This window comes from Catharus ustulatus, chromosome Z, assembly GCF_009819885.2.
Source record: "Catharus ustulatus isolate bCatUst1 chromosome Z, bCatUst1.pri.v2, whole genome shotgun sequence".
NCBI lineage: Eukaryota > Metazoa > Chordata > Aves > Passeriformes > Turdidae > Catharus > Catharus ustulatus.
The window spans coordinates 1,332,936-1,357,683 of record NC_046262.2 but is presented as its reverse complement, the minus strand read 5'-3'; the positions used below and the strand labels follow the sequence as shown (position 1 = coordinate 1,357,683).

At 42.8% G+C, this 24,748-nt stretch overlaps 1 protein-coding gene across 4 annotated transcripts in view; it reads right to left on the bottom strand.

Moving 5' to 3' along the window:
• DYM (dymeclin) overlaps positions 1-24,748 on the bottom strand; it is a 210,249-nt gene that overhangs the window by 66,289 nt on the left and 119,212 nt on the right. The gene's annotated exons all lie outside the window — the stretch shown is intronic.

The following is a 24,748-nucleotide window of genomic DNA, read 5'->3' as shown; positions in this document are numbered from 1 at the left end:
CAGTATATGATCTGAAGAACATTTTATTTTCATGATTAAATTATTAAAAGTCAAATTGTCACAGAAGGAATGCATACATGCGATTTTAGTTCATAAATAGCTTGTGTTCACTAGGATGCAATTTTTAAGTGCAGCACCTCGTGCAATTTGCATGAGTGCACCTCACGTGCATGCACTTCATGCACATTGTAATATACAGTTAAGTATATCATATATTAGCCATTCTAATAACTTATTGCTTAGACAGGAGAAATCTGAGTATATGACAAAAGTTTGGGGTATTTCTTGGCCAAGTTATTGCATTTTACTAGAATATATTATTTTCAAATTTATTTTAGCCTAAGTCAATGAAAAAAGGATTACCTTAGCTTTATAAATAATCTGTTAAATTAGAGGTCCATAATATACAGAGAAATAAACACATTTTTCTTGCATTTTGGAAAAAGGCAGGGCAATGACACTCATAGAGGATGGTGTAACCTGGTTTACAAGAATGGGGGAAGCAGCAGTGGGCAAAGCCTACCAGCTAATGCTCAGCAGCAGCAAAGAGTCAGATACTCCTCTAAAGCCATGGATAGCTCAAACATGGTTGTCAATTCACAGATAAACCCATCCCCCTCTAGGAAGAGCTTCTAAGACCAACAAGCCCAGATGAAGAGTTTCTAAGACCATCAAGTCCAGGTGGAAGAGTTTCTAAGACCATCGAGTCCAGCCATGCCCCCAGTACTGCCCAGGCCATGACTACCCCATGTCCCCAAGTACCACATTGACATGGCTTTTAAATTTCTCCAGGGATGGGTACTCTACCACTGCCCCGGGCAGCCTGTGAAAGAACAACTCCCCTCACCAGAGAATTTTTCCCTCACATCCATTCTAAACCCACTCTGGTGCAACCTGAGACCATTTGCTCTTGTTACATGTCAGATACTTTTAGGCTTTCTGTGTTTGAAAACATCATTTGGACTTCTTCACTTCTTTTTGGAGCATTACATGACTCCTACCAGGTTTTCTTGGGATGACTATGTGTATTTTAGAGGGTGGAAAGACTAGCCTGATCAACAGGCACCAAAAGGGTTACAGGTGACACCGTGGCACAGGGTGCCCAGAGCAGCTGTGGCTGTCCCTGGATCCCTGGAAGTGTCCCAGGCCAGGCTGGACAACCTGAGACAGTGGAAGGTGTCTCTGACCATGGCAGGGGGTGGAATGGGATAAGATTTAAGGTGCCTTCCAAGTCAAACCATTCTGGGATGCTGTGAACACTATTCCCTTACAAGTGGCAAAATCTACCTCAGTATTATATTCTGGACATCTCCATTTCTTGGAACTGGATCAGTGTTTGAAAACATGTGCTTGCAAGGCTTTTCTGCCTCATGATACGATGTTCAGCACTGGGAAAAGTCCTCTGAATTTTTAAATTTATAATGTATCATTCATGTTATATCCTTCACAGATGGTAGGAATGGACTCTTTGGAGTACCAGTCATCCCAAGAGCCTCAGGAAAAGGTTTTCCCAACACTTCTCACAGCCATGAGGAATTAGTTACACTAACTCACAGCTATTAGTCAATACCACTAGGACTTTCCATGTTAGAAGGGGAAGAAGCAAAACAGAAATTAAGATATATTGGTAACTTTCTGCCTTTTTCCCCCTCTCATATTCTCTTATTGCATTCACAGACTGAAATTTTTGTTCAGATCAATAACTGGATCTGCAAACTGGTCCTTGGTAGGAAACAGCAGCACTACTTCTGCAATCATGGGTGTCTTTAAAGACTCAGATTTCAGAGATACTGTCATCAGCACCATCTAGTGCTGTGGAGACAAAATAATCAGCTAAAACCAAGCTGGAGATGCTTATGGTGGGCTGCAGCAAAACCAGGTTAAATCTGCTGTCTGCTCCAGAAGATAACTTCACAAAGGAAGAAACTGGAATAAAGAGGATTTCCAACTATAGATTTTTCTCCAAAATACATAAAGCATTCTGGCTTTAAAGGAAATTTAAACCTAAATAAAGTGGCATCAAGATTTTGGAAAGTGCATGTGTTCAATGCATGTGAAGAGGAAAATGAACATACAGTGGTATTCTGCATGGAACCAGAATAGCAGAAAGTAACTTTATTCCAACAGAAATGTAGAGAACTAGGGAAAAGTATAAAGGAAAATAATGATAAATTATTTCTTTATGCATTCCTTAAGGTTTTCTTTTTTTTTAATAATTAATTGTATTATAAGTAGAGTTTATGGCATAAACAAGACCTCGGTGGCTCATTTCTAGTACCAAAGCAGCAGTGCAGAAGCTTTTGTTGTCTTTCCCCTTGCAAAGTTCTGCTTTCCAGCCACAAACTCATGTCCTTTACACCATGCTAGGACACTTCTTTGTGGGACCACTGCCCATAACACAGATACCCAGGTTAAAAAAACTCAACACTGTTCTCTCCTCCATCCACTGGTTATCCTTCTCCAAGGACCATCCTTCAGATAAGCACAAAGGAGGGAAAGATAGTAGGATCTTTCATACTAAATCTTTCATAATAAAAATGCATAGAACGGCAAATTCAAAGAGCTCCACAAAAACCCCACAGCTAAACACAGAAGAAAAAAAATAAAGGCTAGATATTGGATTTGGAGTTTCCTAGGGAGTACTGTTGCCTCCTGAATTGGTGCAAAACTTCAGTTCCAAGTCATTCACTTATTATTATGCCTCCATCTGCAGCTCTGAAAACCACCTTGATAAATATCAGACTAAGTTTTAAAGTCTCAGCAGAGTTAGTTACAACCCTCAAAAGGCATTTGTATGAAGTTTAGTTCATAAATACCTTTCATCACCAACAAATGCTCTGTTCTAAAGCAGTTGCTTGATTCTGCAGCAGTCATGTCTCCAGTGTCTGTGCGGTTTTAGGCTTGATTTTGATTTCCAAGGCATGAATAATGCAATTTTAAAAAAGCAAAAATGCTTTACAACAAGGTGGTTCCCCCCTTCACAACAAGGTACGAGGTGCAGAAGTGGAAGCTGATACTGTCTCCCAAATTTTCCTCATGTGTATTCATCACACATCTAAAAGTCGAGATCAAACAGAAAAATGCACGTACTCTGTGGTCACCAAGGGCAGCGTGCACAGGCTGACAAGAATATGCATTTTTGTACCAGAATTTTTGCCCTCTTTCATCCACTCTTCTCCATCAGCTGTCAGGCAGGCTATGGAGCTGGACAGCCCTTCAATCTCACCCATTATGCACTTTTCATAATAATAAAAAGCTATGTCCAGAACAATGAAAACATCTTGGTACCCCAATTCATCTCTCCCTCACGTAAGTACATCCAGGCCAATGTTTAGCAAGCAAAACAGCGAAGCTGGAATAAGAACAAGATGGGATAACAGCTGGCATCTGTTAGGAAGATTAGGAACCATCAGCTGGCATTATCAGGAGAAATTCCTGGCCGTGAGGGTGGTGAGTCCCTGACACGGGGTGCCCAGAGAAGCTGTGTGCAGCTGGAAGTGTCCTGGCAGTCCAAGGCCTGGCTGGATGGGGCTTGGGGCAACCTGGCCAGTGGAAGGTGCCCCTGACCACCAACAAGGTGATCTTTAAGGTCTTTGCAGCCCACACCATCCTGGGATAATGTGATCTATTACAGATCATCAAATTGCACCAGGGATGAGCTCGGCCAACAAGGAAGATTCAAGGCTGAAAAACAATCTCAAGGTCCTGTGGTTGTTTGTTTTTAAGGAATTAAAAACAACATTGGTTTCTTACCTCCCTTCACACAGCAGTTTTTAATTTAACTCAGGGCTGAACTTCAATAAATAAAAAAATTAATACAGACTAAATAGTAATGGTTGCTAATACCAGCGAATTGATTAAGTGCTATTTGCACACACAGTAAAATGCAAACCAGTAATATATGAACTTAACACTTTCAAAAAGTCAACTCCACAAAGCCTGTAGGTTCCAAAAGAAAAAAAGAAGCCAATAAGGAGACTCATTTAACAAGTGCCTCAAAAAGTCTAATTTACATCAGCTTGAAATTGCTCATAAAGTACACTTTTCACATAAAAAACGCCAACGTATAAAATGCAGCTTTTATAATGAAAAATTGGAAAAAAATATGTGGATATTAAAATTATAAGTTGAAAGGAAATCCCAAGTTAGAATTTGCCAAAACTTTTCTGAAAGCTTTGGACAATGAGAAGGAATGAGCAGTCTTATTTTAAGGAAGAATAGGATGTGCCAAAATAATGACACGCAGTTTGTCCTGAGCATAATACTGGAACAGTGATTGTGAAACTCATTCCAAGGAGGATATCACCAGCAATGAAAAATACACCTTGTCAATGGTCTTTTAGTGAGACTGGAAGTAAAATAAGGCATAATAGTACCCCTGTTGTAACATGCTTCTACACATCATTTATATTACTTTGTTCACATAAGCTTTTTTTTTTTAAATTAAGACAGTTGAATAATAAAAAGTAACATGGGATGCATTATATGAACTGAAGGTGAGACATCCCAACAGTCTGAAAAATATTCTTAATAGAGCCAAAAAGGAACACATTCTTGGCCCATCTAAATACCAAAAGCTAATAAAACACTTGTTTGAGCTACCAAAATACTTTCAATATACAGACAGAATATATAAAGTGAACTATATTGATATACATCAATGGTAAAGAAATGCTAATGGGTTGAAGTTGTGCCAGGAAGGTTTAGGCTGGATTTCAGGAAAGGCTTTTTCCCCAGAGGGTGCTGGGCCCCAAGGCTGCCAGAGCTCCACGAGAGTTTGGACATACTCCCAAGGATGCACAGGAGGGATTGCTGGGGTGTCTCTGCAGGGACAGGAGCTGGGCTGGATGATCCTTGGGGATCCCTTTCAACTTGAGATTATTCTGTGATTCTATGAAATACTACAGTTAAATTTTGCAAATGGCACAGTCACTACAGGAGTGATAAATAAAGAGAAAATGCATTTTTAATTAATTTTTGCTTTACCTTTCAAGAAGTTGGACACAAAATAAACTTGTGGGATTTAATGCAGCGACAAACAATCCAGGCTGCTCCTCAAGTATGAAGGATTTCACCTGGATGACAAGACAGCAAACAGCCGTCTATAATGTAACAAAACTGCTGAAACAGTACCTGTCCTTGGATTTAACAAAAACATGACCCTTCATGACAAGAAAGACATTGAGGTGCTTGAGCATGTCCAGAGAAGGGAACGGAGCTGGGAATGGAGCAGTGTCAGTCTCTCATTCCAGATAAGAAGTGACAGGACAAGCAGAAATGGCTCAGGGTGTACCAGGAGGTGTAATTTGGATATAAGAAAAGGTTTCTCCATGGAAATGACTGTCCAGCCCCGGCAAGGCTGCCCAGGGCAGTGGAGGAATCCCCATTCCTGGAGGAGTTTAAAAGTTGTGTGGATGTAGCACCCGGGGACATGGGGCAGTGGTGGGCTGGGCAGAGTTGGGGGAATGGTTGGACTCCACCTTAGATGTCCCTTCCAACCAAAACAGTTCTATTATTTTATATCCAGTCAAGTTGTGCTGTGCAGCAACTGCCCCTGGCATCCTGCATGCAAGATTTTGAAACAATGGTAGGAAATGCAAAGGCTTAAACCAGAAAACATACTTCTCCATTAAATGCATGAAAACTCATTTATTCAAGGGATTTGAGAAAAGATGAAAGAGCGATTTGACCAAAAAACCAAATGGAGAAAGGAAACTTGCTTTCAGAGTATTAAAAAAAAAAAAACAAACAAACAAACAAAAAAAAAAAAACACCAAAGGAAAAAAGTAGTTACTGAAACAGAAACTTAAACCATCATCACATGGACACAAACCTCTCTTAAAAAGGAGGTTGAAGTCAGGCTAGAGGTGCGATAAATTCCTATTTGCACTGTCAAAGCAATGGCAGAGAGAGAAGAAAAACCTGGGAGGAGAAAAGACAATCTCGATACGTAGAGTATGAGATGAGCTTAGACTGATGGTGTGATACAAAGAAAGAGAGGGGAGACTGAAAAAAGGGTCACGGATAGAAACAAACTGATGATATCAGCAGAGGAAAGTCAGATTGAGTGATACAACAGCAAGAAGGGGTAAAGATTTGATTTCTCATAATTTAAATCACTACTGAGCTTCTAAAGGTGAACTTTAATTTATCTGTGTATCTAGCAGTATTCTGTATGTGCTGAGTACAAAACTACTTGAGGACTAAAGCACCTCTCCACAGAATTTATTTGAAGTCTGGAAATTCAGATGTTCTGAATTTTTTCTGCTTGCTCTCCTAGTTCAGAAGTGCTGCAAACAAACTAAGCAGCACCCAAACACAAACCACTATCTGGTGATGGAAAAAAACAGCTCCATGGATCAAAAAAATTGAGGATGAATGTTCTCCAACAATTCAGCAATATTCTGTGCTGCTTTTTGTCTCTCCTCCTATACACATACCAAATGTACCTATTCTTCTCTATTTTAGAGACAAATATAAAGCCCTAAACACCAAAACCCTGCCACATAAAAAAATACTCCTTTTAAACAAAAAGATTTTACACTGCCACAATCGCATTAGAAAAAAGCTCTAAAAATGTTTTATTTTCAAAACCTGACATCTAAACCATACCTTTTACATCGTTTCTGTATGTATAAGGAACACTTACTGGGTTTGACCTATTCTTAAAAAGGATTATAGCAAAAAAAAAGTGTGTGCTGTGGCACAAGAACTCTGGACATGGATGTGTGCCTGCACAGACATCTCCAAGCAGACAACCTGAAATGCCCATCTGGCTGAATAAAGGTCTGTGAAGGGTCATACCAGACATCAGAACAAAACAAAGGCACTGTGCTGCTCCACTTGAAATACAATAAATGCATTGTCCCATAGACCTGTATGGGGACAGGTTGCAAGCAAGTGCCTGTCTGTGGGAGATGGAGAAGTGCTCTATGAGCACTTAAGGAACCCAGCACTGGGAGAAATCCATTTAAAAAATAAATGCAGAGAATAATCCCTAAGTCCCCTGTGCTCATGTCTACTAAAGAGCCCTTGAGGCATTCTGCATTCAAATGATCCAAGCTACAAAGGCACATAAATAGAAATAAAGAGAGACAATAGCCATGGAGAACACCAAGGCCTCTGCAGAGCAATTTACTCCATAGAGGGGCACTACTCTTATTCATTTCAGCCCAACTCTAAAGCCTGGGAGACATTTAGAATCCCAAGAAACAGAATATAACCAATTAAAATATTAAATAACAGAATAAACATAAAGTAAGAGCATACTTTATACCTTTCTTTCTAATCCTATAAAGTGAAACATAACTAAATTCTGCTGAATAAAAATTTACTATTAGGTCCATCTGGCTTGTGGAGATGATGTGAAATCAAGACTCACAGTGTGCAGACTCAACAAACATCATGGATGTAAATAACATGGTTTGCATGGGCCACACTGATGGACAGAGCATGTTCAAGGCACCAGGGAATGAAAAGAACTCCCAGACAGTACAATATTCACATGAAGAGGGTACTGCCATGTTCCAATTTTGCTGGACAGTGATCAGAAGTTTTTCTGCTTGTCTTATCTTGTGCCATCTTAAAAATATAAGTTTGTATCCCCTTGGAACCAGCTGTATACTGCAGCTGGCAGATCCCAAACTATAGAACCTCTGAGTGATTTGGGTTGAAACAGATCTTAAAGCTCATGCAGTTCCACTCCCTGCCATGGACAGGGACACCTTTCACCATCCCAGGCTGCTCCAAGCCCTGTCCAACCTGGCCTTGGACACTGCCAGGGATCCAGGGGCAGACACAGCTGCTCTGTGCACCCTGAGCCAGGGCCTCATCCCCCACTTCTGATTAAAGAACTTCTTTCTAATATCCAATCTGAACCTGCCCTCTGTCTGTTGAAAGTTGTCTTGTCAGTGTCTGCCCATGTAACAAGTCATTCTCCTGAACTAATCTCTGGCATCGCAAATGGTTTTAATGTAGCCTGGGTAAGAAAATAACTTCTATCCCATCTCCCTGTTAAACAGTGAGCATCAAAGGCCACTCTTTTAATTCTACAATCCTAAACTTGATCCTAATAAATTATATGCTTCAAGATATCTTCATGACAAAAGGTCTTATTAATTTCAAAGAGTACCCTGCCACTGCTTACATATGAGCAGAGATCTGTAAGTCATGTGCTATAAAGCCGTATCAAATTCTGCCTCACACAGGATAACATTATTACTCAGAATATTGTCATATTAAGTAGAACAATGAGAAGTCACCATACACTTGTAGGTATATAAGCAAAATCAGAAACAACCTGGAACAATTAAGGGAGGCTTTGCATTAACGAACAGGATTTCCTGCTAAAATGCAGTTAGAAAGACAATGACACTAGAAACAACATGGAAGAAAGGAATTTGATGCGGCAAGACAAAAGTAAATATTTACAAAATAAGCCAAGAGTATAATTTCCAGAGACCAGGAAATGTATTTTTCAACTGCAGGCATAAATTGTTCGGCATCTCGTGGCCACTTTCCAGCCAATGTTGGGAAATGGATGCTCCTATTGCTAGAGAAGTAAAAGGAACAGAAAGCAGTAAATTCCTTCCCCCATATCTTGGTACAGATCGTTTTATTCCCCTTTTGTTGGGCATGCCAAATAACATCCTTGTAATTCCACTCAGAGGGCAGGGACGGGCTTGGACCCAGCTCTAGGTTGTATTGAAGCAGAAACTCAATAAGCAGACTGTGATCTACTGTGGATAGAACTCCTGCACACAAATCCTTATAGATCTTGACAGGGCAGTGCTTTGCTGAGCACCACCTCTCTCCTATACTGTTCAAGAAAGTGGCAAGTAGGACACTAAATTCTGAAAGGCTGAAAGCTAAGAGAGGAAAATGAGCGCAGTCCAGTATAAACAGAATGTATGTTTGCAAACATTAAATACAAGGTTTATTCTGAGCTTAAAATCCTCAAACCTGCTTTAGGGATCACAAGGTATGCATGTAATTCCTTCCAATGATCCCTGCGTCTGTCCTGTTACTATTTTATTGGAATATCAAATGTCAGAGTCCACAATATTTCCCTTTTATCTACTTGTTCTTAATTCAACGTAGTCTCATAGTGTCTCATAGCTGCTCAGAGATGACATTTGGCTTCGATGAAGGCAAACTCTGTGGGTGAGAATCAGAGGAAATTGCTGGAGAAAGCACCCAAAACTCTCACCCAAAACCCCAACAACAGGCTCCTAACAAAGAAATAACAAGAAAATTAGAAAGACACTGCTGTCATGCAACCCAAGGCCCAAATCCCTGTCCTTTGAGCAGCTCGGACTCGGCACAGCTTTGCCCAAACACACTGGCTGTGCAAGCACATTTGTATTTGTACACACTTGGGTGCTTGCTACCCTGGGAAAGAGCATTGCTGTCCCCTCTGAACTCATTCTGACACGAAAAGAATCTGGGTCTACTGTAGGAGATAACAGACTCAATCTGTGGGCAGAAGGTCACAGGGTGTGCTGCTAAGAGCTCTCCTTCTTCTAAGACTTAAGCAGAACACGAGTCTGGAGCCCTGGTTCTGTACCTGGAGCCCTCACAGGGTTCACCTCTGGCACCATCCTGTCCTTAAGCAGAACCATGGGCTCAGTGAGAGCTTTCAGTGCCCTGGCACAGTTACAATGAATTACAGTAGTTTCACGAATACAAGCCGCACGGATTATAAGCCGCACTTCCGGTGCCTCGACAATGTTGCTGTCTTTGTCAATAGATAAGCCGCACCCCGAATATTAGCCGCACTTTCGTTCGTCGCGAGAATCCGTGCGCAGCTTTCACAAATTGGCCAATTAGTAACAGGATCGCGGCATAGCGGGCTTTACTGGCTCGGGGCGGGGCCAAAAAGGCTCGGCCCGCTCATGGTTGCCGATAGGGGTGGATGGCCCGGCTCGGCGCTACGGCTTGGCTGGGCCGGCCGGGTGGTGTTGCTGCCGCCGCCGCCGCCAGGCTCCCTGCTCCCGTCTGCACTGCCACTGCTGCGTTTGCTTGCCCTGCAGGCGGTGCTGCTGCCGCCGCCGCTGCCAGACTCCCTGGCTCCCCGCTCCCGTCTGCACCGCCGCTGCCATGTTGGCTCGCCCTGGTCGGCACTGCTGGCCGCCGCACCGCCGGGCTCCCCCACGCTGCTAGCCCCGGTTCCCCTGGGCTCCCGTGCACCGCCAGCCCTGCTTCTACGGGGCTTTTCCCCGCCGCCGGGCAGCCCCGCGCCGCTGGACTTCCTGCTTCTGCTATCTTCCCCTATGCAGTCGGGCTCCCGTGCACTGCTAGTCCCGCTTCTGCCGACTCCCCCGCCATGCTGGCCCGGGCTCTGCCGCCCTCCCTGCCCCGCCCTGCTGGCTCAGGCTCTGCCGCCCGCCCCCCACACTGCTGGCCCCGCCTCTGCCAGGCTTTCCCACCTCAGCCGGGCCCGGCCGGGCTCCAGCTTGGCTTGGGGCTGCCGCGGGCTCTCACTTCCGTGTTGGCAGCTTTTAGAATTTTGTTAATGTATTAGCCGCCCCGGAATATTGGCCGCACTTCCGGGTTTCCACCAAAATTTTGGTCAAATTGGTGCGGCTTGTATTCGTGAAATTACTGTAATTGTTCATTGTAATCGCCACTGAAACTTGGAAATAATACCACAGAGTCATAGAATGTTTGGGTGGGAAGGGACCTCAAAGACCATCTCACCCCTGCCAGACACTGTCCCAGGCTGCTCCAATCCCATCCAGCCTGGCCTTGGACACTCCAGGGATCCAGGGGCAGCCACAGCTGCTCTGGGCACCCTGTGCCAGGGCCTGCCCACCCTCCCAGGCAGCAATTCCTTCCCAATATCCCATCCAGCCCTGCCCTCTGGCACTGGAAGCCATTGCCTGTGTCCTGTCCCTGCATGCCTTGTCCCCAGTCCCTGTGCAGCTCTCCTGGAGCCCCTTCAGGCCCTGCCAGGGGCTCTGAGCTCTCCCTGGAGCCTTCTCTTCTCCAGGCTTTGACCTAACTTCATAAAACTTGAGTTTCAGTGTCAAAGCAGAACAAGAAACAAGCCCCTAGGAGGACCCTCACATGCTGCAGACAGAGAATACTATTTTTGTCTTAAGCCTTTGTCTCCTTTGCCCTCCTTTCTCTCAGTCTCTGTCCTAAAGGTTCTCTTAGAACTCCTTGCTCCACAGGAAGGAGTTGATTGCTTCCCTCCTGGACTGACCTTCTCTTTGGCCAGGTGTCTTTCCTGATCACACCTTTCTCCCTCCACAGTGATCCTGCTAGCAGGCATGGAAAGCATCCAGCTCTCTCCTTTATCAACACAGTTTGTTTGGTTACCTTATTGACACAAAACCTCTAAAATTTTTACAAACTGGAAATGCTTTTGGGTTTCTTTTAAGAAATAAGATCAGTTGAACCAATCAACTTTACAATTAAGCCAACACTAAGGACACTACAGAAATGGCCAAAAATTCAAAATTGACATAGATGCTACAGCTAAGATGTTCTTCCAAACATAATTTTGGATGCATGGACTGTTTTGCATAACAATAAGGCCATTTCTAAATTTCCAGTACCCCATAAAGGGAAAAAAATACTGAAAGATAATATATATCTGAGGATAATTTCCTTAACTGTTCATAGTGGGTAGCAATCGTTTTCTCCCAGATCCGTATCTATAAATAATTTGCATTTTCACTGTGAACACTTGTGAACCACTGAGAACTTTTATGAGTACTACGGGCTTTAAAAAAACCCCCAGTTATTAAGGAAATGAGCATTTTTTGTCTTCTGGATAAAGTTAGATGGCATGTGTTCAGTGTGCCTGAGGCCACACAAAGAATAAAGACAATGTTAAAAAAAGCCCAAACCAGTGAATACAGAACAAAGCATAATGAACAATCATTTAATTAAAGGTTGTGTTTCACTTCTGAAACAAGATGGTGAATTAAAACTTCTCAAAAAATCTTAATCTATTATTTCCTGAACTTTGAGTAAAATTTCAATATTGATGAAGTCAATTTTTTAATGCAAAAAGTGCATAAAGCACAATATATTGAGAGTATTACCACCTCCTTCAATGGACTTCCTCCATCCATATATTGTTAGTGATTTTGGCTCAAATATCTCATTTTATAGATTTTCCTGACTGAAAAAAATACATGGTTTGAACTGCATTACTATAAAGCCAAAGTTGAGATGAGTTTTGATCATCCCCTCTACACCCCACCAGGAATTTCACACAGGATGTTCAACTTTGGTACACAAACTGCAATTTTCAAGGCATGTGTATTCAAACCAGTACATACAGAATTTCAATTTTCAAATTTTGCTCACATATTACTTTCTGAATACATCATGTCAGGCACACCTTGGAAGGAATAGAGAAGAGGACTTTAGGTATGGTACTTGATAATGAGCTCAAAACTGACACTACAATATCTGATATCACATTATCAAGAAAGGCTCGAGCAGTGGCCCATGGAAACCTCTGAGGTTCAACAAGGCCAAGTGCTGGAGCTGCAGCTGGGTCAGGGCAGCCCCTGGGATCAATCCAGGGATGAGCAGAGGGAGTGGCCCTGGGAGAAGGAGCTGGGGATGCTGTGGGTGAGAGCTGGACCTGCCCCAGCCTGAACCCCCCTGCCCTGGGCTGATCCCCCAGCGTGGGCAGCAGGGCAGGGGGGATTGTGCCCCTGTGCCCCTGAGCTCAGGTGAGACCCCACCTGCAGAGCTGCCCCAGCCCTGGGCTCCAACAGCACAAGGACGTGGAGCTGCTGGAGCCAGTGCAGAGGAGGCCACGGAGATGCTGCAGGGCTGGAGCCCCTCTGCTCTGGAGCCAGGCTGGCACAGCTGGGGCTGCTCCCCTGCACAAGAGAAGGCTCCAGGGAGAGCTCAGAGCCCCTGGCAGGGCCTCAAGGGGCTCCAGGAGAGCTGCACAGGGACTGGGGACAAGGCATGCAGGGACAGGACACAGGCAATGGCTTCCAGTGCCAGAGGGCAGGGCTGGATGGGATATTGGGAAGGAATTGCTGCCTGGGAGGGTGGGCAGGCCCTGGCACAGGGTGCCCAGAGCAGCTGTGGCTGCCCCTCGATCCCTGGAGTGTCCAAGGTTGGACAGGGCTTGGAGCAGCCTGGGACAGTGGAAGGTGTCCCTGTCCATGGCAGGGGGTGGAAGGAGATGAGCTTTGAGGTCCCTTCCAACCCAAACTACTCTGGGATCTTATGACCTAGTGTATGCACCTCCATAAAACACCCACACCTTCCTTCCAGAGAGGTATTTGTGGGAAATACTCCTCCTCTCTGGAAACAGCACTTAGGCGCAAACATATATACCTTCAAAGAGATGAAATGCTTAAACATTTTCAGTAGAACATGAAGGTACACCTGTACTTGAAAAAAGGAAAAATGCAATAAAAACACACTGTCATGTGTGTCAAATAATGTCAAATAATGTAAAATCAAATAATGCAATATATCAAGTGTTTTTCAATACAAGACCAAAATTAAGTTCAATATCTATTACTAAACCCATCCTGCAACAACACAGTACTTGAAAAACAAGTATCTCAAATAAAAATTGTTTACATCCTTCACTATAATGTCAACATTTCTTCGAATCTCTGTTCTTAGAAACAGACCTACAAAAGGTAGTCTGTCATAAATAAACCACTTTACAATGGAAAACTGTGGTTGAAAGAGATAGTAAATTAAAGATATGTATTTTCATCCTGAAAAACACTGCATTATCGAAAGAAAGCATTTATCAAGAATATTAAATTTTTTGAAAGGGATGTTTATATCCAGTCAGAACCCAACTGCAGTGAATGCTGAACAAAACAAGGGATAATGAAGCATTTCATAAGAGTGCAATTCACTATGGAAAAAGCTACAGTTAATGACCTACACGGAGGTTAACTTGGCTTTAGGAAGTCCCAGCCTGCCCTTGCCCAGCTCAGTAAACACTGTGCCAACATCCTGGGAAATCAGCCCACGGCATTTTCTTAGCTCCTGTTATTTAACATTTCTCTTTATTTTCTGTATTTCTCTCTTCTTGGTAGCTTCAGCCTCTCAATAACATTTGTGTCCTTTCCTATGTACATATAAGAGATAATGCCAGCATCTTTCACCTGCTTCTTTTTCCATGTATCTTTTTTATGAACAGCAAAGTTGACCTTCCTAACATCACATCCTAAATTCAGTGTTTATTGATCTTCTTCCCCTTGTTCTACAGCTCATAAGAAAAAACAAAACAAAGCAAAGTAAAAGCCCAACAAACCCAAACAAACAAACAAAAAAAAGGGGGGTGGGGGGGAACAACCTTTGAAGCATTGCTGGAGGGAATTAAAAGGTCTGTGAATGTGAAATGTTGGGCCATAGGTTAGTGGTGACCTTGGCAGTGATGGGGGAATGGTTGGACTTGATGCTTTTAGAGGGATTTTCCAGCCTAAATGATTCCATTAAATGTGGATCAAGGACCTAGAAAGGTTAAAACACAACTCCAGGGAACAGCATATGGGTATCAAGGATATACCACAGTCTCCAGCATGTACAAAAGCATTTAGAAACACACAACAGGCAGATTGAAATGCTCTGAACTACTCATTGTTGCAGGAAGATGACAACCTTGGAACGGATAATCTGGAAGCCTTTAAGGAAGGAAAAATGTTTGGAGCACTGAATTCTCCCAGCTTTTGTCTCCATCACCACCACTGTTCTCCCAAACAAACATGTGTGATCAAAATCACCGTAGTTCACAGCAGGAAAAGGCTTGTCAGCATCCTGAAGGATCCCCGGCTTGGACCGTCTCCTCATCTTTTATAAAAATACTTTCCATATCTAGCAAAAGTCACATCTTACCCAAGTTTCACAATCCAGCCCTGACAGAGCTGAAATGCAATCCTGTTTCTCCACACTAGTCTGCCTGTCAATGCTTTTAATTTTATTCTTCAGTGAAAACGGTGTTACAGACAATACCAATGAGACCCAGAAATGTTACATGGGTGTGAATAGCTCTTATTAAGAAAAGGCAGATTTTATTTAGGTAAAGTTTTAAAGCTATTGTTCATTACTTTTCAATAGGAAAGACGTCATTATTTCCCACATAAATTGTCATCTGAAATTACCTTACTCACCGCTGAACCTGTCATTCTGAAGAAAGAATATTTTATTGCCTTCAGACACCCTCAAGTCTCAGGATTGGTGGGACAACTAACACAGATTTGATTTAATGATTTATTTCAGCATTCTTGCAGTTGAGCAATATTTTTCCATCTTAAAAACTAACATGATAGCTTTTAAGTCCCAGTGCTTCAAGCTGTACAGTAATTAAATTTACATTGTCTTCAATTTATTTGGAAATTAACCTCCTTCCCACAGAAAAAGAGGTTGTGCTTTACCTCCCACTCAGTTTTATAAATCTTATTCTGCTATGTAATTCCTTCTGCCTCTATCAATCCAAAAATCCTCCTAGATTCCAAAACATTGCCCTCCCCAAAATGTACTTTTAAAAAAGACACATTTCTGTGATGTTCCAGGTCATTCTCTGTTTTTCCAAAGTTAGGACAACACTTCCAGGAACTTACTTCTTGATGATAAAGCAAACACCAACACATTTCATATTCTATACGTTACAAAAACCAAGTACAACCGTAATGGGTTGGGATGTTAATTCTGCTCCCACTTGGGAAACAAATGCCAGGCCATAATATCAAATATAAAGTGTATTTCAATGAGATATTCAGAAGAGACACAGTAAGACTCTTTCTAGGCATGTACAAACATTGTTCCTCAATTTACACAGGTAACAACTACACAAAATCATTTCAGTTGAAAAAAACCCCCAAGTCCACAGAGTCCAAGCTGTGCCCAATCACCACCTTGAACCCCAGCCCCAAGGACTGAGTGCCACACGTCCAGTCATTCCTTGGACACCTTCAGGGATGGGCACTCCAAGCCCCGACTGCCTTTTCCATGAGGAAATTCCTGCTGCTGTCCACCCTGAGCCTCCCCAGCCCAGCCTGAGGCCGTTCCCTCTCCTCCTGTCCCTGTTCCCTGGGATAAGATCCCAAATCCCCCCGGCTGTCCCCTCCTGGCAGGGAGTTGTGCAGAGCCACAAGGTCCCCCCTGAGCCTCCTTTTCTCCAGGCTGAGCCCCTTTCCAGCTCCCTCAGCCCCTCCTGGGGCTCCAGCCCCTTCCCAGCTCCGTTCCCTGCCCTGGACACGCTCCAGCCCCTCGGTGTCTCTCTTGTCCTGAGGGTTCCAGAGCTGTCCCCAGCATTGGAGGTGCCTCAGCAGCGCTGGCACAGATTACAGATGAGTTTTCCCAACCCTGGTAGTGTAAACTGAAATCTTAATGCAAGGCCAAAACTATAACAGATACTGAAGCAATTTACAAATGTGAACAACTAGACAGTATAAGGACTCTGTAAGACAAAATCAAGATAATAACAGTATTTTACAATTAAGCCAAGTTGTAACAGAGTGCTGAAGCAGAGACTAGATAAATGGACAGTGATGTGGACAGAAACCTGGCTAAACTCAAGGGGTCAGAGAGCTACAGTCAGCAGTACAAAGTCCAGCTGGAGCCCAGCCATAAGCAGTGCACCCCATGTGTTGATTCTGGAGGAGGCCACGGAGATGCTGCAGGGCTGGAGCCCCTCTGCTCTGGAGCCAGGCTGGCACAGCTGGGGCTGCTCCCCTGCACAAGAGAAGGCTCCAGGGAGAGCTCAGAGCCCCTGGCAGGGCCTGAAGGGGCTCCAGGAGAGCTGCACAGGGACTGGGGACAAGGCATGCAGGGACAGGACACAGGCAATGGCTTCCAGTGCCAGAGGGCAGGGCTGAATGGGATATTGGGAAGGAATTGCTGCCTGGGAGGGTGGGCAGGCCCTGGCACAGGGTGCCCAGAGCAGACCCAAGGCCAGGTTGGACACTGGGGCTCAGAACCACCTGGGACAGTGGAAGGTGTCCCTGCCCACGGCAGGGGGTGGAACAAGATGGCCTTTAAAGATTGCTTCCAACCATTCCGAGATTCTGGGACCAACGTTTTCCAGCATCTCCACTGATGACCCAGCTGGTGGTGCAGGCTGCAGCCTTGACAGGTTTGCAGGTGATACAGAACTGGGAAGTAAAGCTGATACACATGATGGTTGCGCTGCTAGAGGGATGAGGACAGGCTGGATAAACACTGCAAGAGAAAGCTTGTGAAGCTATAAAGGGTGATCCTGGGTGTTGAGGGTCCAGCAGATACAAAGCAGCTGTGTAGCAAGGGCCCCAAGTTCCGGGGGAACATAGAATTGAGGCTACACCTGCAACTGATCCTCACAGCAAAGAAAGCCCCAGCACCTTTGGCTGTGTGAGGCAGAGCATTGCCAGGCCTCTGAAAGGATGATCTCCCTCTCTGCTCAGCACTGGAAGCCTCACCTGGAGCAGCAGGAACATGCACACACTACAGCAGGTCCAGCAAAGCACCACAAAGATGATGCAGGGACTGAAGCGTGTGACATGCAAAGAGAAGCTGAGAGAACTGTGATTAGCCTGGGGAAGGAAAGGATCACAGAGGTCTCAGAGCATACAAATATCTGATAGATGATGAGGTGGTGTTAGGTCATAGGTAGCACTGGATGATCACAAAGGTCATCCTTTTCCGACCTAGATGATTCTGTGATTCTGATGGGAAGGTCTAGAGACGATGAAGCCAGACACACTGGTGCCCAGAGAAAGGACAAAAGGAAATGGGCCCAAGCTGAAACACAGGAAATTGCATTTAACCATAAGAGAAAAACCACAAGTTACTCAGAGAGCTTGTGGAGTCACCATTCCTGGAGATACTAAACATCAACTGGATGTAGCCTTGGGCATACAGCTCTTGGTAGCCCTGCCCTTGGACATGGCAATCTCCAAAGATGCTTCCCAGCCAGGCACTCTGACGATTCCCTGAAATCACTGAGCACAAACATTGAGCACAACCCAATAAACAACAAAATGCAAGGAAAACTGCCTGCTGGGAATGAGTACCAAGTCAGTGTAGAAACCTGTAAAGCCACAACTGCACTACAAAGCACTCTGGGAAATACAGACAACACACTTCAGGGGAAAATCCTGCAGTAGCAAGAGGATGGTTTGTTGATTAATTACAAGAAAGAAGCATCAGAAAGATCTGATTTTATTTATTAGGTTGGGAGTTTTTTATAATCACCAATTTTTAATTTTTGCTGAGTGAATGTAACACTAAAAGCCAGGAGTCCCATCTTTCTTCACTCTGGTGAAAAGGAAAACCTATGCTGAATTCCCTTAAAAGTCTTCTGCAAAACTGAGGAGCAATCACTGAATTTCCACCAACTGGAAGTCAAAAACTCTATCACACTACTGTTGACAGGTCTATTAGAGGAATCTTACCATATCTAACCTATGAAACTAGATTTTTGTAATTTATAAAATATTCTGGTAACTAATAGAGAATACAGGCAAAACGTAGTACTACACATTATACACCTAGAAGTACTTGAAGTAACCAAGTGCACAAGGCAGGAACATTAAATGGGAACTTTAAAATCTTTCATTAGTTACATGTATTGAACCAGTTTTCAGCTAGGCTGACGCCCCAGAAAACTTTTCCAGCAGAAGAAAAGCCAAACACTAATCACTGTCCTGGAGGTTACTCTGGGGCTGCAGGATTAGTCATCTTTGGAAACCAGTTGTGGTTGTTCTTATTTTCCTCTCCCACTGCTTTTTCTGATCTGTGGCTGCTGCAGTGGGAGCATTCTCATCAATGTTTTCTCATAAATTCAGCTTACAAACACGAAAGAACAAAACCACTTAAGAATAGCTCACAGCTCTCACCCCCTACATCCTGCTGCAGAGTGGGGATCCAAAAACTCCTTACACAACTTAAATCAATCCTTTGGAGGATTGGAATAAAGAGCTGACTAAATCTTCCCCCCAAGCTTCTCTCTGTATTTCTTGGTCAAATAGGCTGTGGTGAGGAAGGGCGATACCAAAATGTGAGAAGACATAACAGTTCTTGTTTTCAGATGTTCTCAATAGAAGCCGGAAATGAAAAGAACAGAAGGGATTCATTCTTACAGTGTTATTAATTCTGCAAATCTGGAATGTTTGGGGTCACTTAGGTGAGTATGAATGGAGCTGGATGCCCGCTTCCAATTTTCAGGTGTTATATCTCTAATAAGCAGGTCAGCAAAGTTCCCTATTCCCTCCACTCAGCTCCTTTCCTCCCCATCCTGCTCCAGCCACGTGGGGAGCCAGGCCAGGTCTGCAGGACCCAGCAGCTCGAGGGCTCTGCCTCTTTTGTAATGTGCTTATGACCCCTCACTGGTGGCACCTGCCTCTTTGATGGAGAATCACTGACTCAGATTCAACAGCTGGGCAGCTGGCAGACTATCCAAAACTACTTCAGGAGAACCATGAGGATGATGCCTCTAATCACTTATATTGCTAATTAAATATTTTCTAATTTTTTTTTATTTTTATCGAAATAAACGAAAGTCACGCTATCCACAGCCGCAGTTAATTAGAAGAATAGAAACTCTCAGGTATTTTCACCAAGCAGGTCTGCTCTATGGCTCCTGCACAGAACATCTCTGCAGCACACATCACAACCCCTGCTTTGAGACAATTTGGGATTACTGGAAAAAACCCTGGGTTTCACCATATAAGGTTTATCTGCTGCACTAATCACTTTTAAGCTAACATACCAGCCCCACATCAGCAAACCACTCAGACATCCTTCTTATGCACAACCAAATTACATTTCAAGTGAAAACCTCCTGTGAAGCTACAGGTATATTGTGAGGTTCTCTCATTTTTAACTGCACTGTTGGGGTTATTGATTAAAAATAACCGTGGAACGAAAACTTTATGTATTTTATGCTGTGGGACACTTTGCATCCAACCTTAAAAGCATAAAACTTCAAACCTCTTGTCCTCTACATTAACAAGACCAATTTCTTTCTGCTTCTGCTCTTCAGAGACCTTGATCAAAATTTAAAATTTCCTTCATCACCACTGTTCATATGCATGATTTGAATCCCTTAAGCTCATCCATCTCTGTCTCCAGGAGACACCTGCAAAGATGTTCACTGCACTGTTCTTGTGAATCATTTGTTACTCAAGGTTTGAAAAGTTCTTTGTAATATTTCAATACTGAAGGTACTGCCCACTTCTGGGTAGACATCCAAATATCTCTCAGGAGACCCACATATGTGGTTTAAACATTTAGTTGTCAACCGATATCAAGATGTAGATAGTCCCACTTAAAAGGGGAAAAAATATATATTCTGAAGCTTCAGGCATTCTTACTGTTGTGACAATTCTTGCTGAAATCAATACTTTCATTAATTTGACAAATTGGAAGATGTTTTGAATCAGTAACATATGTTCATTATTTTCTAAATGAATAATTTTCTATATTTAGGCAATAATTAAATATTTTGCTAAGGTGATTTCACTAGTCAAAGTTCATACAATGCTGTTTGGGAAATCACAACAGACACGAGTGTATCACCTAGACAGAGAAAGCCAAGAATATCTGCAGGGCACTCCCTGCTGCCAGCAGTAGTGACTTAAGGAAGCTGCTGGAGAGGTGCACCCAGGGAAGTCAGGAGAGACTACAGAAGGGCTGGATCTCAGCAAGGCTTTCAGTCAAAGATAAAACTGGCTGAGATGAGCATAAATTCTTTCTCCTTTCTGTTATAAGCTGTTTCAGTATATTCAGCCTGACATGCATTTTGCTGGCATTCTCCTGAACTCTTCAGGCAGGCTATGGTATTTTTCTCCTTTTACTCCCAAAACAATAGCTTATTTACATACTTACCAAAGAATAAGACACCCTCCCAATGCTGATTAAACGCCAGACGTTACGTAGGAACGCCAAACCCCCGGACTCTGAACATACTGCTACAATGGAAATGTGTGAAAGTAATTTTGTTCCAGTTTCATCTCATGGGAATGTGGGCTCATAAGCATCCAATTAAAAATAATTCCAACTGATGGAGATGTGTTTTAGCTTCACATGCTAATGTGGTAGAATGCGTCTAGAACATGCCTGTGATAGATTTTTACCAGGGTGGGAGGAATAAAGATTATTATAGAGAAAGAACCTCACTCTTGCAATTTTTCTCTTTTCAATTTCATTCTTTGTACATGAGAATGTAGAGTTTTGGCAACCTGTGCTGTTTTGTAATATTTGGGTCAAATCACCTGGGGAACCTGAAAAGATATAATTTTTAATGGGAAGATTCCAAATCAAAATGCAGCCTTTTAAAGCAATCAGTAAGGCAAACAAATGAACAAAATCCTGCATGGCAATCTGCCTGTAACTTCCATTTTTTATGCCAAAAGAAGCCACTTTGATCCACTCATCTGACACAAGCCATAGGAATTCCCTCAGCTACTTCCTCCTTCAAGTCCAATAGCTTGGCTGGACTTGGACATATCTTTTGGGAGAACATCCAATCTCATTTAAAAATTCCAATCAAGGGAAATCCAGAGCCCTTGTTAAACTATTCCAGTGACTCATACACCATGTAAAAAAAGATGGACCAGTCTCAGCTGGGTTTGCTTCCCAGCTACCGGAGTGCATTGTACTCTTGCATAGGATCACAGAATATCCTGAGCTGGAAGGGACCCAGTGGGATCATCCAGCGCAGCCCCTGTCCCTGCACAGACACCCCAACAATCCCCCCTGTGCATCCCTGGAGCAGTGTCCAAACTCTCCTGGAGCTCTGGCAGCCTCGGGGCTGTGCCCATTCCCTGGGGAGCCTGGGCAGTGCCCAGCACCCTCTGGGGAAAGAACCTTTCCTGAAATCCAACCAAACCTCCCTTGACATACCTTATTAACGAACCTCCTTACTGAAGGATTTATTTGCTCTTAATCTTCCAAATAATTTAAGGAGTAAACTCATAAAAATGCCATGGAGTACTTCTGATTTCTTTCGGAGTCAACCTGTACCTTTTATCTTGTAGCATGATCTATGTGCATGGAACTCCACCAGCTTTATGAAAATATATCTTGCTTTCATCTAGCTTAGACAATTACATTTTTATATCAGCAATCTCTCCCCTTCACTGATCACTCCTTCCCAAAAACTATTTCTGATACTTAATTTTAAATAGGGCAGGACTTAACAAATCAATGCAGAGGGCTTCCACTAGACATGCACCCACTTGATAAGCATCCAGTTAAGCTGTATTTGAGACGTGCAAGCCAGGCAGTTCTTCACCCAGTGAATACCCACAGCATTGATTTTATATCTCACTGGTTTCTTGATCATTATGCTTTGCAGTACAAAGATAAATTATCTCTAATAGAATTATTTATAAACAATTCTGCTCTGCCAAGTCACTCGATGTTGAGTGTAAAGTGATCCTTCCATAATAAACAACTCCAAGCCTTCAATAAAATTATGAGCAGCTGACTCAAAATCACAATCACAAAGCAATAAAACATTAAATTATATTCATTCAACAGACCTCTGACCTTTATATTTTTTAATTCTATTTTCTCCCCCAAAGAAAAATTATTAGATGAGCTGGATTTTGGAGAAATGATCCATACCAATGCAGCAGCTAAAAACATTGCCTCACCTCCTGAGCTGTGCCCCCAGCTCAGAAACTGAGCCCCACAAACTATCTTGCATGGAAGCTCAGAGAACAGAGCTTCCACAGAAATTTACAGACCACTCTAGAGAAGTCTCAGCACATGGGTATTAACAAACCAGCCCAAATCTGTGAAGAAATATTAATGCAGTTTGATGGTCTTTTTTCCTTCGTCATTTTTCACTCATTCTTACTTCTCTTTGCTTCTTAAGTGACTTAATTAAATTCTGTTAGCTGTTACACGGTCTGCCTAAGACTGAAGTTTAAAATACACCATAACCACTGAACTCAGTGACTACTGCTTGACTATTTTTCCAACTCACAGCACTGGGCAGGCAATGAAAATAAAAAGTAAAACCACGCATATTAAGCCCAGTAGGAAAAAGGCCACCTTTGAGACTTCAGGTTTAACACTGGTAATAGCAGCAGTTAGAATTTATCAGTGGCACAGCAGTAAGACAAAAAAAGTGTTCATTGTCATGAAAATGTACCATTTCCAACTATGACATTAACAAGAAAAATTTCCCAGCCCATCCACAATGACACTCTCTGATAATGCAATGACACTGCAGTCCCTGAATGGTATCCAGCCAGTTCCTATCAGCCTCTCAGCTTGGCAGGATGCTGAGCAGAGATCCCTGAATGGTGTTGGGAGGAACGAAAGGAAAAGGAGAAGGAAAAAGTATCATTGGTCAAATGCCAGTTTTGGAAGCAAAATGCAGAATCTTATTTAAATATCCTGAAGAAAAATAATTATTTCACTCAGTATTGTATAAAAAAAACCAAGAACCAACAACCAAGTTGGTTTATTTTTGAAAAGTGCTTAAATCTATCAATTTTTTACATGTATTGGAGAAATAAATTTTTCTTTGGGGAAAGATATTTTAAACTATGCTATCTACCATTCCAAAAATAGTTTGCTTTAGTGATAAATGAAGTGAAGCTGGTTCTTGCCTGTGACAGAGCCACATTCTGCCATCTTCATTACTCTACTTTTAATCCTATGACAAATGTAGAGCCATTTATAAAAGCTCTGACAATTTAAGCTCACAGTGAAGTAAGGATCAATGTTTGTCCTATCCCTGGAAGTCTTCCAGGCCAGGCTGGACAGGGCCTGGAGCAATCTGGAATAGTGGAAGGTGTCCCTGGTCTCTGGAAGGGGGTGGAATGGGATGAGCTAATTAAGGGTGCCTTACAACTCAAAGCATTTAATGACTCTAAGCAAGGCTGATACATCGAGTATTTCACCTGCACTAACACAGGATGAGTTTTTTACACTAACTGCCTAAAAACTCAATGGCAGCAAATGCTCAGGTTTATCAGAGAAACAGAATTCACATCTGTCAAGCCCTATTTGAAAGAATACAAATTGCTGCACATCTCCACGCAGTATTAATCTACCCAAAAGCCATTTAAGATTCGTTAATAAACATGTTTGCCTCATGTTTTTCCTCACTTTCTCTTCACAGACTAAAGCCAAAGAAAACATATCAGAGTTGCAAATATTTAAGCTGTTTTTGAGCTTTCCTGCATTGTCAGGTCAGTAATCCATACCAGGACACAGGACTGGGATCCTCAGCACAGCTCACACACCATGGAAAAAGGAACTGGAAACTGGATAATAAATTCAAATTGGCTTTAAGCAGCACTTCAGCATCAGGTTGCAGCAACAGAACCATTTCTAGTAAATTAGCAGCATTTCTCAAAGCTAACCTCCAAGGTCCTGATGCTGCTAAGGCAGCACATTCTTAAATGAATGTAATTGCATAATTCCATTGACTCTGATGGCATGGGAGAAGCGTGGCTGCAAAACTCATCCTCCACACACTTCAGACAACGTGCCAGAATATTTCTGAAAGGGAGCATTATAATCTTATGAGCTACATTTTGCTGTTCAAACAAACCTAGCATTAAGTAACGAAAGATAAGCAAAATGGGTAAACTGAATGCCAATTTGATAATGTATTACTTGGTCTTTTCTTATAAAGGAAAAAAAACCCCTAAATTAAATTAATGCACAATAAATTTTAGCTTTGCTACTTTAAGACATATTTATCCAGTTTATAACACTCAGCAAAACCGTATTTCCTGCTTTCACACACAGTGTCATGCTCGATATGAAACTAGAACTGTTCAGCATCCCAGAAATAATC